Source organism: Ursus maritimus, unplaced genomic scaffold (assembly GCF_017311325.1).
Source record: "Ursus maritimus isolate PB19 unplaced genomic scaffold, ASM1731132v1 scaffold_3, whole genome shotgun sequence".
Taxonomy (NCBI): Eukaryota; Metazoa; Chordata; class Mammalia; order Carnivora; family Ursidae; genus Ursus; species Ursus maritimus.
Window position 1 is genome coordinate 82,755,078 of NW_024425563.1, and position 16,578 is coordinate 82,771,655.

A 16,578-nucleotide genomic window follows, 5' to 3' on the forward strand; every position below is an offset into this window, starting at 1 on the left:
AAAAATTTTTTTATTAAAAAAAAAAAAGAAGATTCATACAACTAGAATGCCATTCTATAACTTTTCCCTAAAGGTACAGAATAGCTCCAGCTGCAGATCTGAATAGGTAAAACAACATCAAGTTTATAGCATGAGATTTTATGTGGTATTATAACTCCTGTAGGGATGGTTAAGGCTATAAGAAAAACACTGATAAAATCCTGTCCTTTAGGGGCACGTGGGTGGCTCAGTCAGTTAAGCGTCTGCCTTTGGCTCAGGTCGTGATCCCAGAGTTCTGGGACTGAGCCCCACATCAGGCTCTCTACTCAGCAGGTAGCCTGCTTCTCCCTCTGCCCCTCACCCCACTTGTGGTTGCTCTCTCTCTCTCTCAAATAAATAAATTAATTTTAAAAAAACTGTCCTTTAGGATGAAAGGTCTGTTTGGGTAATAGATGAAGTAGTGACAGCAGTAACAGGGACAATCTGATTCTTTGATAGCTGTCTTCAGAACCGTGAAGTTAAGCAACTTTGAATAAATTTCAAAAAGAACTCTAGTCTCTGTATTCATCTGAAAACCTTCTGTTGTACTATTGGAGTAAAGAGTCTTTAGATCAACATTGCATCTATCCACACCTAACTCTGTTAAAAGAAGTATTGGAATTAACTTCAGAAAAGGAAATTTACAAAGCTGCATAATATTACATTATTGTCCTTTCCATTGGCAAATAAGGTTTCTATCAAGTTTGAAGTCCATGGATACATATATGGCAAGAACCCACTGAACCATAGATTCGTCATCAGTTTCTCTGGCATACCAATACTGGGCTCTGTAATGATTATGTAAATCCTTTCCCTCACTATGATTATAATCATTAAATATAGGAAGTAGGAAAGAACCTATCTGAGATCCCAGGGTTGAAACATATGTTGTAAATAGGAGTGTTGCATATGGAAATAATTAAAATAACAGTGGTTAAAAAATAAAAGGCATTTAATTATTATTAGAGTTACAAGAAAAAAAATCAAAGCACTAAATAGCATTTAGTTAGCCATATAGTATCCAATATAAAATATTTTTTAAAAAAATAAAGAATGAGGGCGCCTGGCTGGCTCAGTCAGTAGAACATGTGACTCGATCTCAAAGTTGTAAGTTCTAGCTCCATGTTGGGTATAGAGATTACTTAAAAATAAAATCTTTTAAAAATAAATAAAGGATGGATGTGGGGACACTGGGAGAGAATTATCTGTTAAATTCAACTGCCACTATCAGTTCAATTGGATGTCTCTTAACATTTCAGATTTATCATACAGCTCCTTCTCAAAATAGTTTACACGTTCCTCCTCTCCTCAAGCATTATTAAATGGTGGAAGCCCTCAAGTTTCAATGCAAGGGCCCTCCCCCCCCCATTATTCTTTTTCCTGGCCAATCTCAAAAATGCCGTAACTTCAATATATTGGTTTTATAGTAACAGCTCCCCAGTGGACGTCTCTAAACCTGACTTCTCCTCTGTTTCTGTGACCTAACTCCTCCACATCATCCACATATATGTCAAAACACCTCAAACTCAACATGTCTGTGGCAGAGATGGCTAGTATATGTTTGCCCCCCTCCTTCCTTACTACCTGAAGCTTTATTTCATTTAGTTTTCAATGTGCCTAGCTTAAATAGAAAAAAATAGCCTGCCCAACCTCCCTTACTCTTGGGGATGCCAGTGATGCTGGAAGTCTTTGGGTAAGGTTTTCAGGAAGCTCCTTTAAGGGTAGGAAGAGGCACTTAGCTTATTTTCCCTTCCCCATTTCTCTCCTGCCTGGAACTTGGGTAAGGGGAAAAAAGAAAGGGCAGTAACTCGTCAAGATTGAAAATTTCACACATGTGTATATATGTGTACATGTGTATATATGTATGTATATATATGTATGTATATATATATATATTTTTTTTTTAACATTTTAGGTGAGTTGAAATCTCACCTCTTTACCAGTATTATCATTTTCCACCAAATATGAGCCAACCACTTGCTCAACCACAGCCTTCTTTCCAGTTTGAGTATGTACTCAAGTTCAGCGGAAGGAGAGCAAAGTAGGGGAAAGTGAAGTTGAAAATTGTAAGGGAGGGAGTGGCCCACAGTTTAAAGGCTTCATTGAAGAGCCAGGAAGAACCACAAAGCAGGAAGAAGGTATAAAGAGTAAAAGGGGCCAAATAGAGTAAATACAAAGCATTTATAAATGTCTCTTTTGGAGTTAATTTTGCTGCCAGAACTTTTATATGGAAGTACATCAGATCATTTTAGAAAGGGATAGGAAGCCTATAAAATGTATGACAGGAGTCTTATTCAATGTTACAAAGCTCTAAAAAGAAAAGCATGTTTTGTCGTTCTACTCAGTTCTCTGGCAAGAAGGAGCTACTTTAGCTAATAACTGGTAGATAGAGAATAAAGTATGTTATAACCTTGTAACCTAGGTGTGGGGACACCTGAGTGGCTCAGTCAGTTAAGTGTCCGCCTTCGACTCAGGTCATGATCCCAGGGTCCTGGGATCGAGCCCCTCGTTGGGCTCTCTGCTCAGTGGGGAGCCTGCTTCTCCCTCTCTCTCTCTGCCTGCTGCTCCCCCTCCTTGTGCTCTCTCTGGCAAATAAATAAATAAAAATCTTAAAAAAAAAAAAAAAGAAACCTAGGTGTGGCAAAGAGGTAAAAAGAAAAATGATAAACTCATAGAATGTCTGGATTGAAAAACCAACCCTGTACCCAATTTGTGAATTTTCTTTACCACATATCCTTTTCTTTCTTCTTGAACAGGAACACTTCGCCTCCAGAGTTACTGTTCTTCATAGTTCCAGCCACACAACCAAAGCATCACTGTGGGTAGAAGTGTAATATTTACTAAGTGCCTCATATAAGCCTCATGTTTGCGGACATTTCACTTCATCCCATGTTTTGAAAAGTCTTCCAAGGCACTTTTCAAAACTGAACTGGAGTTCCACATTCATTCTGACTCTTAACCAGTTTTCTTTCTAAAATGTCCTATCTTGGGGCGCCTGGGTGGCTCAGTCGTTAAGTGTCTGCCTTCGGCTCAGGGTGTGATCCCAGCGTTCTGGGATCGAGCCCCACATCGGGCTCCTATGCTGGGAGCCTGCTTCTTCCTCTCCCACTCCCCCTGCTTGTATTCCCTCTCGCTGGCTGTCTCTTTCTCTGTCAAAATAAATAAATAAAATCTTAAAAAAAAATAAAATGTCCTATCTTGCAAGGGGAAGCAGTAATCTAAAGCATCAACATTTTAAATTCAAACAGTCACCAGGACTTTTTAGAAGTTTCAGTTAATTAAATTGCTATATTCAGAAAATAGGCATTCAAAAAAGATGCAGTGTTTCTTAGGGCACTGGTGCTTTTTATCTCATAGAAAAGATTAGGCCAGGATTACTTCTAGGGGAAGGAGTGAGACTGGAGAGAGTACGGAAGACTAACAGACCTACAGAAACAGTGACCTCAGCTTCCAGAGACACTTTATAATTCAGTTGCCCAGAGAAAGTCTGGGTAACCTGAACATCCTGAAGCAGGTCTGACAGATTCTAAGGGGTCGAGGGAGATCACCCATGGTTAGAACAAAACAGTTTTGTGCAAATACTGTACCTAGAGCCAGGAAATTTCAAAACTATGACTGTCACAATGTTACCATTTCATTTCTTTAGTTTCACAGATTTTACTTTGAAAAGCTTTTCTGTATAATTTATTTACAGGGCCATGAAATAACATGTATCCTGCCTTAGATTCAAGTGCCAGCTCTTCTAGATTCCCCTCAGATGAATAAGTATTTCTGTATCTTTGACTGAAAAATAGATGTAACATTAAACAGTTAAAGAATCATCAAATAAATAACCACTTTTTAACCTTTAAATCTAACTCAAGCTATGATTAAATCTGCTTACATTGTAATTCTATTCTTTTTTTTTTAAGATTTTATTTTTAAGTAATATCCACACCCAACATGGGGCTCAAACTCACAACATGAGACCACGAGTCACAAGCTCCACCAACTGTGCCAGCCCAGTGCCTCTGTAATTCCTATTCTTAGGATTTTAATCCTGGTCTTCTCCCTGTATGTAATTATAATACGTGAAAAATTCTAAGTTCTGTACTATTGTCACTGGGAGTTTTACATCTATTAGGGAAAGAGGACAGAAAAAGGAAGGTACAAATCTAGTCCCTGGAAACCTTGAATACCAAGGCACAAAACCTGGGATCAAAGTTTGCCATATCCAACCTTGCCAACATAGATGCACAAATCCAAATGCCAAAGAGGAGAAACTTTGTTTTTTAAAGTTTTTTTTTTTTTTTTTTAAGATTTTATTTATTTGTCAGAGAGAGAGAGCATGTGAGCAAGCACAAGCAGGGGGAGCAGCAGGTAGATGGCGAAGCAGGCACCTCACTGAGCAAGGAGCCCAATGCGGGACTAGATCCCAGGACTCTGGGATCATGACTTGAGGCTAAGGCAGGTGCTTAACCAACTGAGCCACCCAGGCGTCCCAGAGAAAAACTTTCTTTTTGTAAAGTTATTGTAACTTGGGTGGAGTTTGCCTTGAAGGCTTAATCTTGCCATCTGAGTTCACAAATACTAGCAGTGTCCCTTGCTCATTACCTTGATCTAGGTCAGAAATGTGAGGAGTATGGGGAGCCTGCTTCTTCCTCTCCCACTCCCCCTGCTTGTGTCCCCTCTCTCGCTGGCTGTCTCTCTCTCTCTCTCTCTCTCTCTCTGTCAAATAAATAAATAAATAAATCTTTAAAAAAAAAAAAAGAAAGAAATGTGAGGAGTATGGACGTTCAGTCTCTTCAACTTCTTCACGGTGAACTGTCAGTACAGAGGCACAGGTGTTAGAGTCACACAAGTTCTAATACCAAGGGAAGTGCTTCAGTGATTAGCATAGGAAAATAAGCCCAAAGTAATACAGCACCAGTATAAACAACAGGTATACGGTCATACTGTGTTGTGCTTATAAATGAATACATAACTTCGTTGAGATTCAGTTGTACTTCCAATACTCCAGATAGAGGCATTAAACAGAAAAAGACAAATGTATTAGTGGCAAATGATATAGATTTGTTTGAAGATGTGAAGGACATCATTATTTTTATTTCTATTGGCATACTAATGTCTGTTATCCTTCTATAACTAATTGAAAACATAAATCCTATTTATATCAACTCACATTGCCTCTTCTGCTCCCCAGAATAATCTCTCATGTTTATGGTAATATGTTTAGTAATTTTTAAAAAATTTTTTGCTAATCAGTGATGTTAATTATTTTCTAAGTTTCTTTATTCCTTGGTATACTACCACTTATGCTAGAGGTGCTTCTCTTACTACATTTTATAGATTCCCTTTTTCAGTTTATTTTCAAGTAATAGCTAATCTGCTTTTTCTTATTTTCCATGTACTTTGTGTTTAGTTAGCAAATGCTTATTTTTTTTAAAATTTTTATTTATTTAAGTAATCTCTATACCCAACATGGGGCTCTAACTCACAACCCCAAGATTGAGTTGCCAGGCATGCCAAGTTAGCAAATACCTATTAAGCATGGTCCCAGGCAGTAGGCTAAGTTCTGGGAATACAGCAGTAGACAAGACAGACACGGTTCCTGCCCTCATAGAGTAGACCTTACTTTCTAGTCACAAGATTTCCAATAAGCCTTTCATTGGTGCTTCTTAATTCAAGACTGTCATGTCATTTGTTACTCAGTGATTCATACAACAAACAGTATTGAATATCTGTATGTACCCAGCACAGCATGACAATATAATTAAGAAGATAGACATAATAGGGGCGCCTGGGTGGCTCAGTCAGTTAAGCGTCAGACTCTTGATTTTGGCTCAGGTCATAATCTTAGGGTCGTGAGATTGAGCCCCACATGGGGCTCTACACTCAGCGCAGAGTTTGCTTGTCTCTTTCCTCTCCCTCCTCTCCCTCCACTCCCTCCTACCCTTCCTCGCTCTCCTCCTCCCACCACTCATGTGCTCTCTCTCTGTCTCTGTATCTAAAATAAATTTTTTTTAAAAAGCATAACAGATAAAGTCTAGCATTGTGGTTAAAATAGTGCAGTGGTAGCATGAACTATGTACATTGAAGATAGAAAAGGCAGATCAACAGCTCTAGCTGGAGAAACGGAAAAGCATCCTGGAGAAGATAACATTCAAGCTGATTAAAGATTAGTAGGCAAAGAAGATGGAGAAGGACTTTTGAGGCTAAGGAAAGAGCATTTGGAAAAAGATAAGGAAGCATATGTTCGATGTGATATTCTCTGTAAGAAGTTCATCATAGTTCAAGTATAAAGAATATGAACTATCATAAAAGGAGAGGAGTTTCTCAAATGGGCTAAAGCCAGATTGTGAAAGGTGTTGCTTGCAACTGCCTTGGCATGCTGAAGAGTCAGTGAACACATCTTACTAACTTAAGGGCTTTAATGAGGAAGAGTGAAAAATGTTCACATAACTGTGTTCCACTTCTGCTAATTGCTCATGGTTTCAACAGGTACTACTTCCTGACTTTAGCTGAATAGTTCTGCTTGACATGTAAGACTCATTTACCTTTTGACTATATGTGTGCTACTTAAACACTACTCCAGCTTTTTTTAAATTATTATTCATTTTAGAGAGAAGGACGGGGAAGGAGTGAGAGAATCCCAAGGAGACTCCTCGCCCAGCATGGAGCCCAATGCAGGGCTGATCTCACAACCCCAAGATCATGACCTGAGCTGAAACCAAGAGTCGGATGCTTAACCGACTGAGCCACCCAGGCACCCCTCACAGCTTTTTGCAAACCAAATAATAATAGGGAAAAATTGAAATTCTGAAATTAGATTAATTTTTGCTCTTACTAAAAAAATCATTGGAATTTAAAATATCATATTCACTTTACACGACTAATGTCTTCATTTAGCTGTCTCATTTATATTCCTATTTATGACTGTACTTTTTTTATTTGAAAGCATACAAGTACTTTGAAAGTAAAACCATTAAATACTTTGATGTTGGTTGTAAAACAATATTTAGGTAGCTTTTCCTTTCTTTTTCTCTATTTTTAAAAGTTAAAGGTTTATTCTGAAGGGATATTTGCCACACATATAGATGCCAAAGGGGGGGAAATGGTTTAAAATACTGTTAAACTAAAGCCAATGAAGCTTAAACCAATGGTTATTCTTATAAGAGGGATCAAGTCAATACTTACCCCATTCTTGAAAAGGAAAATCTGAAAGTGGACTGTTTGTGGTGTTAAAGTAAGACTTCCTTGATTTTGAGAAGCATATATTAAGCACTCACTTTGTGCCAAACTCCGTTTTAGTCATTGGAAATATAAAAATGTATAAAACACAGTTCCTGCCCTCAGTAGATTTGTTGTCTAGTGAAATGTTAAATTGAACCACATGAAATTGCTTTGTTTTTTTTAGATCAAAATGGTCAAATCCCAGTTCAGCCTAACATGTGTATGTGAACAGAGGTTTGCCAAGATAGAGACAGGAACAAGGTACTACATGTACCAAGAAAGTGTTTCATGGTGCCTAGAGCACTCAATGAAAGCTTCTCAGAGGAGATGGATGACATTTGAGCTGAGTTTTAAAAAATGAGTGGGAATTCGCTGTGTGTTTACAGGAAGCAAAGAGAATGAGGGTATTCCAGAAATAGGAAACAGCATGTGCAGTCGTTGAACCAAGAATGAGCCTCGCACATGTGGGAAACTGCAAATAGTTCAGACTGGGTGGAATGCCAGATATGTTGGGGGTGACAGAAGACGAGGCAGGTGAAGTAAGTAGAGGGCAGAGGGTTGGGTGTGTTAAGCCAAAGAGCTTGATTTTATCCTTGAGATTGGTGAGATGTATGTAATTCAGAGAGTGTTCGAGGCAATCTGTCAGGGTTCAGAAAGAAAATATTACCACTTATATATTTACCTTTGCCTTATCTTTTTAAATTTTCCGATTAAATAGGTGTTACAATATATGTAATTCCTAATATAGTAGTGGATGTAAATAATTTATGAATAAGTAAATATATACATATTATGGTGTGTTATGGGTTGAATTGTGTGCCCCCACAATTCATGATGAAGTCCTAACCCCTAGTATCTCAGAATATGACTTTATTTGAAAATAGGGTCATTGCAGATGTAATTAGTTAAGATGAGATCACACCAGAGTAGTGTGGGCCCCTAATCCGATATAACTGGTGTCCTTATAAAACAGAGCACGCCACATGAAGATGAAGGCAGAGATTGGGTTGATGCTTCTCCAAGCCAAGGAAGTCCAAGATGGCCAGCATACTCTCAGAAGCTATGGGAAAAGCCTGAAACAGATCTTTCCCTCACAGCCATCAGAAGAAACCATTCATGCTGATACCACGATCATGGATTCTAGGCTCCAAAACTGTGAGACGATTTTCTGTTGTTTAAGCTATCCAGTTTGTGGTACTCTGTTATGGCAGCCTTCAAAAACTAATACATGGTGCCTGGTCAAAAAGTTTGGAGACCCCAATTAGAGAATGAGAGCCATTGAAGGGTTGGTTTATGTTTAAGAGTCCACACTATATATGTCCTGTCTTTATTTAGTGTCTGTATTTAATAATTTATTTTAACTTGAAGAGATTTCTTAGCTTCTCAGTATTTACTCTATTTCTTAAAGCCATTATGGTTGGAAAACAGTTGTTCACATTTGTGTTTGGTATAGGAAGAAGGAATTAGGAAATATTTGACCTTTAGTTCAAAACAGGGTGGTGATATGCAACAGTTTTAGGGGGAAATATTTATGTTTAAGAATCCCATTAGGCAGGGGGCGCCTGGGTGGCACAGCGGTTAAGCGTCTGCCTTCGGCTCAGGGCGTGATCCCGGCGTTGTGGGATCGAGCCCCACATCGGGCTCCTCTGCTATGAGCCTGCTTCTTCCTCTCCCACTCCCCCTGCTTGTGTTCCCTCTCTCGCTGGCTGTCTCTATCCTGTCGAATAAATAAATAAAATCTTAAAAAAAAAAAAAAAAAAGAATCCCATTAGGCAGAAGTGGAGCCAAAATCAGAAATAGGGTCCTACCAACAGAACTCATAGCTGTGAAAAGTCTGATAGTATATCTTTGGTGCAGGGAGGACTGTAGGCAACGCATGTATTATTCTGGCTGTGTTAATCTTCAAATGCTAAAGACGACCAGTCCTTTTTATACAAGTTATATGTTAGTCATGTGCCTGAGGTTCCAAAATAGTATGATTGAGAGAGTGTTCAAGGCTGGAGGTAACACCTTAAACTCAGATGTATGTCTTTGGAACCTGTGTGTGGGTCTGCAAAATCCAGAAGTCAACAATACATTAATTAGTATATTACTTAATAGTAGCTAATATATTAATATAAAACCCAGGTCAGTAATATATTAACATATTAATAAATTATTGTATTTATATATTAATACAAAATTTATTTACATATTAATACAATTAACATATATATAAATACTTTTGTATCTTTTGGTTATTTTAGGTCTTTGTAGGCCATGGAATATTTGATCATTTCTGGCCTTATTTATGCAAGTCAGCTAAAGCATTTTGAAATACTACTACTTTTCTGAAAATTCAAATGTATTTGTAATAGTTCTGTCATCCTTTAGACAAAATGGTTTTCAAACTTTTTAAAGTAATAGAACCCTTTCTTAAAATAAACTTTTATGTGGAAGCCCAATATGCTATAACTGCATTGGCAGTTTACTGTCATAGAAAACTGGCCATTTGTAAAAACGTACCCTGATGTTTTAAATCTTTTTTCTTACATCTAGTCTGAAAGTTCTATATTTTGTGGATATATTTTCAGTATCACTGTAATTTGCTAGCAGAATGAGAAGGAATTTATATAGAAGAGGATAATAAATATGCTACTGACCTATGATCATAGAGCTTGTGCTTGGCATAGCTTTCCAGTTGTGGGACTACATTTATAAGGATCCATCCATCATCTCTAATTCTGTCCCCTTTGTAACCAGCACAGCAGTCTGTGACCTACAGCTACTTGGTCCAGAATATAATGTCTACTGGCCCATAGAAACACATTTCTCATAAGGGACTTTCTTTTCCAGCTTCTACCAATGTTCTTTTAACAGTTTTTGGTTTTGCTCTATTCATCCTAACTACGCTTTTGCCACCTTTGGACTCTAATAGACTCAAAAACCTGTTTGTCCAGTTTGGTACATGGGTTTGTTTTTTTTTTTCCCTCACTCATGACTTATAATCATATTGCTGTAGGTTGATAAGTATTTGGAACATATATACTTTTTATATGTTTAGATTGTTACAAAAGCTAGCACTATATGGAGAAGTTGGGATAGCAGTGGAGTCTTTCAGTATTAGAGTTTTTGCCTTCATGGTATTTATCAAGTGGCTCATTTTTAAGAACAAGATAGGTCAGGTAGCCAATCTGACTGCCAGGAAATTACAATTCAGACTTTTCTACCTTTTTCTAAAATGTACATATAAAAGGATAGAAATAATAGGCTATAATTTGGTCATCAGTGAATTTTTTTCAATAAAAATATACCCAGAGTCTTTATTCTTTTTTTGCTGTTATTGAAGTATAATCACCATACAGGGTTATATTAGTTTCAGGTGTACAATATAATGATTTAACAATTCTATACTACCCAGAGTCTTGTATCAAATGTTTTTTGAGCCCCCTACCATGTGCTCATGCTAAGTTTTAAGTATACAGTGACAGACTAAATGAACCTGATCCTGGCCTAATGGGATAGATATATTACAAACACAGACATACACACACACACACAAACACTGTGTATATATATATATATAAAAAATACAATACAGTAATATAATATTCTGATGCTAGTTATGAGGGAAATAAACAGTTCTTCAGTGGGAGGAGAAGAAGCTACTTTAAATAGACCAGTCAGAAAAGGAATGAGACGTGAAAAGAAAGCATTCTAGGCAAAAAAAAAAAAAAAAAAAAGCTTGTGCAAAGGCCCCGAGGCCCAGTTAAAGTACTGGGCTTATCAAGGAATGAGACCTTAAGTTCCCTGAGGAAAAGATTTTTTTCTTTAGTCTAGAACAATGTATGTTACATAATAATCATTATAGAAGTATTTGTTTACAACTGAATGAATATCTGTGTACTTAGGATTTAGTGAGTACAAGTTGTGGTTAAAGAAGTAGGAGAGGACCAGACCATGCCAAGCCGTGTTAAAAATTAGGATCTAATTTACATTTTATAAAGATCACTCCCAGCTGTGTAAGGAATTGTTTGATAGAAGAAGGGAAGCCCGAAACTGGAAGAAGAGAAACCCAGGTTCATGATGCAGTGGAGGTGGAGACAGGTGGACCAAAGAAATCAGTAAATAACTGAATGTTACAGCCAAGGTCAATGGGTTTAACTTCCTCCCACTTCACCTCTTCAACAGCTTAGGAAAGTAATTTTATCTGACATATATCTTTGTACCCCTAGAACTCCCACAGCCCCTCAACCGCCAGAGCAAGCCTGGAAAGAAATTAACCTTTGGCTAAGAATTTAATCAAGTCCTTGAAGAAAGTAACTTCGGAGTGTCTCCTGAGTCTTTGTATAACTAAGGGAGGGACCATCTTAAATGAAGTCACAAGGAAGATCAAGAATGTAGATTATTCTACATAACTGACTTGGTTTATGTCCAATGAGTATTTCTTTTGAAGAGATTTTACCACACAGAAGCAAAAGCAAGGGAAAATCATTTTTTTAAATATAGCTAAGCTAAATAAAACCATGATACTAAACTAATGGTTATTCTTACAGAAGGCTTGCCCCTCTCACACCTCCTCTGGCAATGTTGCAAGGAAATAGTTCTTTTCATAGAGACTCTACCTGTCATTTCTAGGCAGTGACCAGCAGAACTGAGCCTAGGGACTGGCAGAGACGTGTCTGGGATGCTAAGGAACAATTGTTTGGTGGGTAACTAAGAAAATTAAGCCAAAGTCTTGTGGCGCGCCTGGCTTGTTTAGTTGGTGGAGCTTGCAACTCTTGATCTCAAGATCTCATGAGTTTAAGCCCCACGTGGGCATGGAGCCTACTTAATTAAAAAAGTAAAAATAAGGGGCACCTGGGTGGTGCAGTCAGTTAAGCAGCAGCCTCTTGGTTTCGGCTCAGGTCATGATCTCAGGGTTGTGGTATCAAGCCCCACATCAGGCTTTGTACTCAGCAGGGAGTCTGCTTGAGATCCTCTCTCTCCCTCTCCCATCGCACACTTCTCACTTGTTAAAAAAATAAATGTTAAAAAAAAAAAAAAGATGAAGTCTCTTTTCCCCCAACATACACTAAAAATAACATTGACTGGGGCTCTGAGGCTGACGGTTGTTTTATAACACTGATTAGCAAGCCCATAGGTTCTCAGTGAATCGGATTTACTACCTCACAAAGTAGCCTGTCCCACTTTTGTACTGCCCTGGTCTTTAGACAGTTATTTCTTTCACTGAGCCAAGTATTCCCCCTCCCCATTCCTACCCATTGTATATAGTTTTACTCTCTAGAACCTCAGTAAATAAGGCTAATCCCTTTTGTTGGAATTTTAAGATTTCATTTTGGAATGGCTGCCTGGGCTACTTTTAATCTTTTAATCTATTGCAAGAGAAAATGAAGCAGGGGCAGGAGGTAACCTTAAAAGGTACAGAGGACAAAGTGCCCCATGTGAAGGCAGGTTTTGTCTCAAGATTTGCCAGTCACTGCAGCCTTTTCAATGACACAACTCAGTCTGCACTGCATGACTGGCACAATATTCTCCTGGACTTTAAAGGAACCTCAGGTTCCAGGTGGGCAGGCCTCTGCTGGAGTAATAATAATAATAATAGCCCAAATAATTAAGTAGATCATTGCCCTCTTCCCCCTCTCCATTCCTAAGCCACTTACAGAACTGGTAGAAAGTTATCTAAATCCTCCCTTTGAGTTCTAGGATACCCATCCTCTCATTGCCTTGACCTTGATATGACCTCATGCTTCCCAATCCTGAGATACCCCTGGGTTCTGCGGAAAGGAGTGGCTGTCCCCTTGGCTGCGTTCTCCCTCAGCACATTCTCTACTATACTATCTCCTGTCCTCTTTCTTCAGGAGTTATTCCTGTCTTCCAGAAATGTAATCTCGGTGCCATACTCTTCATGTTGTAGTTTTACACCTTTTTCAAAAAATTCCTTTAGGGGCGCCTGGGTGGCACATTCAGTTAAGTGTCTGACTCTTGATTTCTGCTTAGGTCATGATCTTAGGGTTGTGGGATAGAGACATGGGTTGGAGTCTGCTTGTCCCTTTCCCTCTGCCCTGCCCCAGCCCTGGTGCACACACTGTCTTTCAAGTAAATAAATAAAATCTTTAAAAAACATTTAAAAATTCCTTTATTATCATTATATTGGGGCCTCTCGAAGGAGAAGAGCTAAATATGCACTGTCAGTGAGCCAGCTTGTGCCAGAAACAGTAACACAACATGTATAGTCAGTTGTACAAGCATATCAACTTTGGAAAACAGAGAAAAATAAACATCTATAATTGTACCACACTAACACAAGCCCACTGGTCCATTTTTTAAATACATTCATTCAAGTCACCAGATATTTACTGAATACCTATTATGGTAGTAATAACCAGGCCTTCGAGGGAATTAAGAACTAGTAAGGGAATTGTGACTAGGTAGAAATAACCATGAAAATACCACTATTTTGGTATATTTTTATTGGATCTTAATCTTATTATAGTTTTTTTTAGTACATTGCAATTATACTTTCTATTCAATCTTACATGCTTTATTTTACTTTTTAATTTACTGCACAGTGGGAATGACGAGAGGTGCAAAACTGTTTATTCTATATTCTTTCCTGCCAGGAATAAGATTCCGTTACCTTTATCCTGAGTCTGTAGTTCATATAGCAGGCTCTGTTCCTTTCCTGCTTCCCAGCGCCTATCCCTAGCTACACTGTTGCCTTTACAACTGGGTCATCAGCTGTGGGTAGATAGGTACTTCCTGCTGCCCAGTAGTCTTCAGTAAGGGTACCAGTAGAGCTCACTCATACCAAATTAGAGGCTGGGGCAGAACAGGCATCAGTTTGGGAAGAGGGTCAGCACTGGTCTACTGCTTCAGTTCCTTACAGATCAGCATGCACACGGATGACGGAGGTCTCATGACTTAAGCTGTGAGACAGTGATCCTCTGGATATTTCCTCATCTCCTGACTTGATTCCTCTTCCTTCCTTCCTTCCTTCCTTCCTTCCTTCCTTCCTTCCTCCCTTCCTCCCTCCCTCCCTCCCTCCCTCCCTCCCTTCCGTCCGTCCTTCCTTCTAGTCTTACTGTTTTGCCTCTTCTCCTCCCAGATTTTCACAAAAGACTGCTCAGGGTTTTTTTTTCTGAAATGCCACCTCTCCCCATGGAGAAAGGTTCATATGATCCCTTCTTGGGTCCTACAAATTTCATAGCCTCTGGGGCACCTGAGTGGCTCAGGCAGTTAAGTGTCTGCCTTTGGCTCAGGTCATGATCCCAGGTTTCTGGGATCAAGCCCTGCATCGGGCTCTGGGCTCAGTGGAGAGCCTACTTCTCTCTCTCCCTCTGCTGCTCCCCCTACTTGTGCTTTCTGTCTCTCTCTCTCTCTGACAAATAAATAAATAAATAAAATCTTTAAAAAAAATTTCATAGCCTCAGGTATCCATTTCAGGTATGTAGCTTTAGCCCTCACCTGGTTTCTGCTCTCTTTGTAGTTAACAATCATATTTTAATATAACTAAGTCACACACACCCCAGTATATATTTTTTTTACAATTCAGTGGTTTTTAACATATTCACAAAGTTGTGCAACCATCACCACAATCTAATTTCAGAACTTTTTCATCACCCCAGAAAGAAACCACACACCCATTAGCAGTCACTCATTTCCCCTACTCTTCTAGCAGCTCTAGTTAAACCACCCATCTACTTTCTGTCTCTGTAGATGTCATTCCTGCGGTTTGCAGAGAGGACAGGTGCAGATGGGGGAAAAGGTGAGCTCTGGTTTGAAAGTGAGCTTCTACTTCTGATCCCTGCTTCTCTGCTTCTCTGCCACCCCCAAAATTTGAAGCTAAACTTCTTGCCCCTTTGAAGATGTTTCTCCAAAGATTTCCATCTGATCTCCAAAAGATAATCATATGTAATATGTATAAACATAAATATATTCCTAAATTTAATCTTATTTTATAACTTTAATCTTATTTCCTGTGAATGAGTCATCCCAGTGCATACACATGCACATACACTCACCTGGCCCCAACCTACATTTCATAGTCGTCTTGTCTGACCAGACAGTGAAGGACATCATCATGCCTCAAACACAGTCCCCTAATTCCCTAATTCCTAGGTTCTTCAAAGCAGGCTGCCATACCTCTATCTGGCTGATTTTAGGTGAGATATTTCAAAATACTACATAACAGTAAAGAGTGGGAGTCAGTAGAATGAACCATGGGGAATGATTTGGGGGAAGCACCCCTCTCTGCCACGTGTACAACCAGAATTGACCGTGGAGGGACAAGGGGAGTGGCAGGTCAAGGTAAGAAGGCTCTTTAGTGGTTGCCTTTTCCAGCTAGAGCCTCCTGGCCTACCCAGCCTCCCCACCCCTCAGGAGGCCTCCTTTGTGATGTCTAAGCTCCCTGTGGCTACGATTGGCTGTGGTGAGTGCCCTGCTGACCAAACAAAGCTGAGGGGTGTGACACCTCATTGTCCTGGGAGAGGTATAAACAGAGGACGGGCCTCCTGTGGTAGACACCTCCCAGGCTGCAACATGGCAAAAGTGGCAGAGAAATCATGGGAGCCACAAACCACAAACACCAAACGGTGGAAGAAGAGGAAGAACCCCTCTCAATCCAGATCAAGAGGCGCTAGCAAGGTCAGCTGATCCTGCCCAAGCTTCTGTTCCCCATTTATGTTCTCTCCCCCTCCATCTCCTCCCCACATAATCCTGCCTCTGCCTGGCAAAAACCTCCTCCTTAGCTCCCCACTTTGCACCCAGCCCACATTCCCTCCTCCCAACCAGTGCCCTCTGGGCTTACCCGTGTTGCCTTACCAGGTGCTAAAGATCTACAAGAAGGTAAAAAGATCACTTCACATGAGTTCAAGAAAAAAATATTCTCCTAAAGTTATTACTACTTCCAGAAGAAAGAAGAGAGCGAGAAGGGCCAACAAGTTTCGGCCGTTGCCATAGACTGAGAGCCAAAAGCAGCCAGGCCAGACCCAGCAGACGCTATGGAGTGACACCACTCCACGACAAGACCCATGCAAACAGTACGTACAGAGCAAGCTTCAGAAACCGCAGACAGTCTGCTTCTAGAGTCCTGGCTGCAGAGAAATGGCCAACTGCATAGAGACCCACTCAGAACCTAATGTGGAACACGGAACACAAATGGAGGTGATCAAAATAAAATCAACAGGGTGGGAGAAGCCCCTCCAAAAAATAAAAGTAGGCACTCTGCACGGCAATGAGTTGTGTTGCATTACTGCTTGGGATCGTTCCTCAGAACAAGAGAGTGAAATGACAGAGAGGCTTAGCATCTTTGCCATGAACAAGTCCCTGGTCCCCTGACATCTACCTGAGGAGAAAATGTACATACAC

General features: G+C 39.6%; 1 long non-coding RNA gene across 4 annotated transcripts in view; it reads left to right on the forward strand.

Moving 5' to 3' along the window:
• Positions 1-16,578, forward strand: part of LOC103658654 — a 54,023-nt gene that overhangs the window by 7,454 nt on the left and 29,991 nt on the right. Inside the window, exons 2-4 of one of the 4 annotated variants that reach the window (XR_005838618.1) lie at positions 8,204-8,385; positions 14,929-15,855; positions 16,036-16,439. This is a non-coding gene — a long non-coding RNA (uncharacterized LOC103658654). Of the gene's footprint in view, positions 1-8,203; positions 8,386-14,928; positions 16,440-16,578 lie in introns of those variants that run through there. The other 3 variants (XR_567229.2, XR_005838617.1, XR_567228.2) reach the window with 3 other exon arrangements.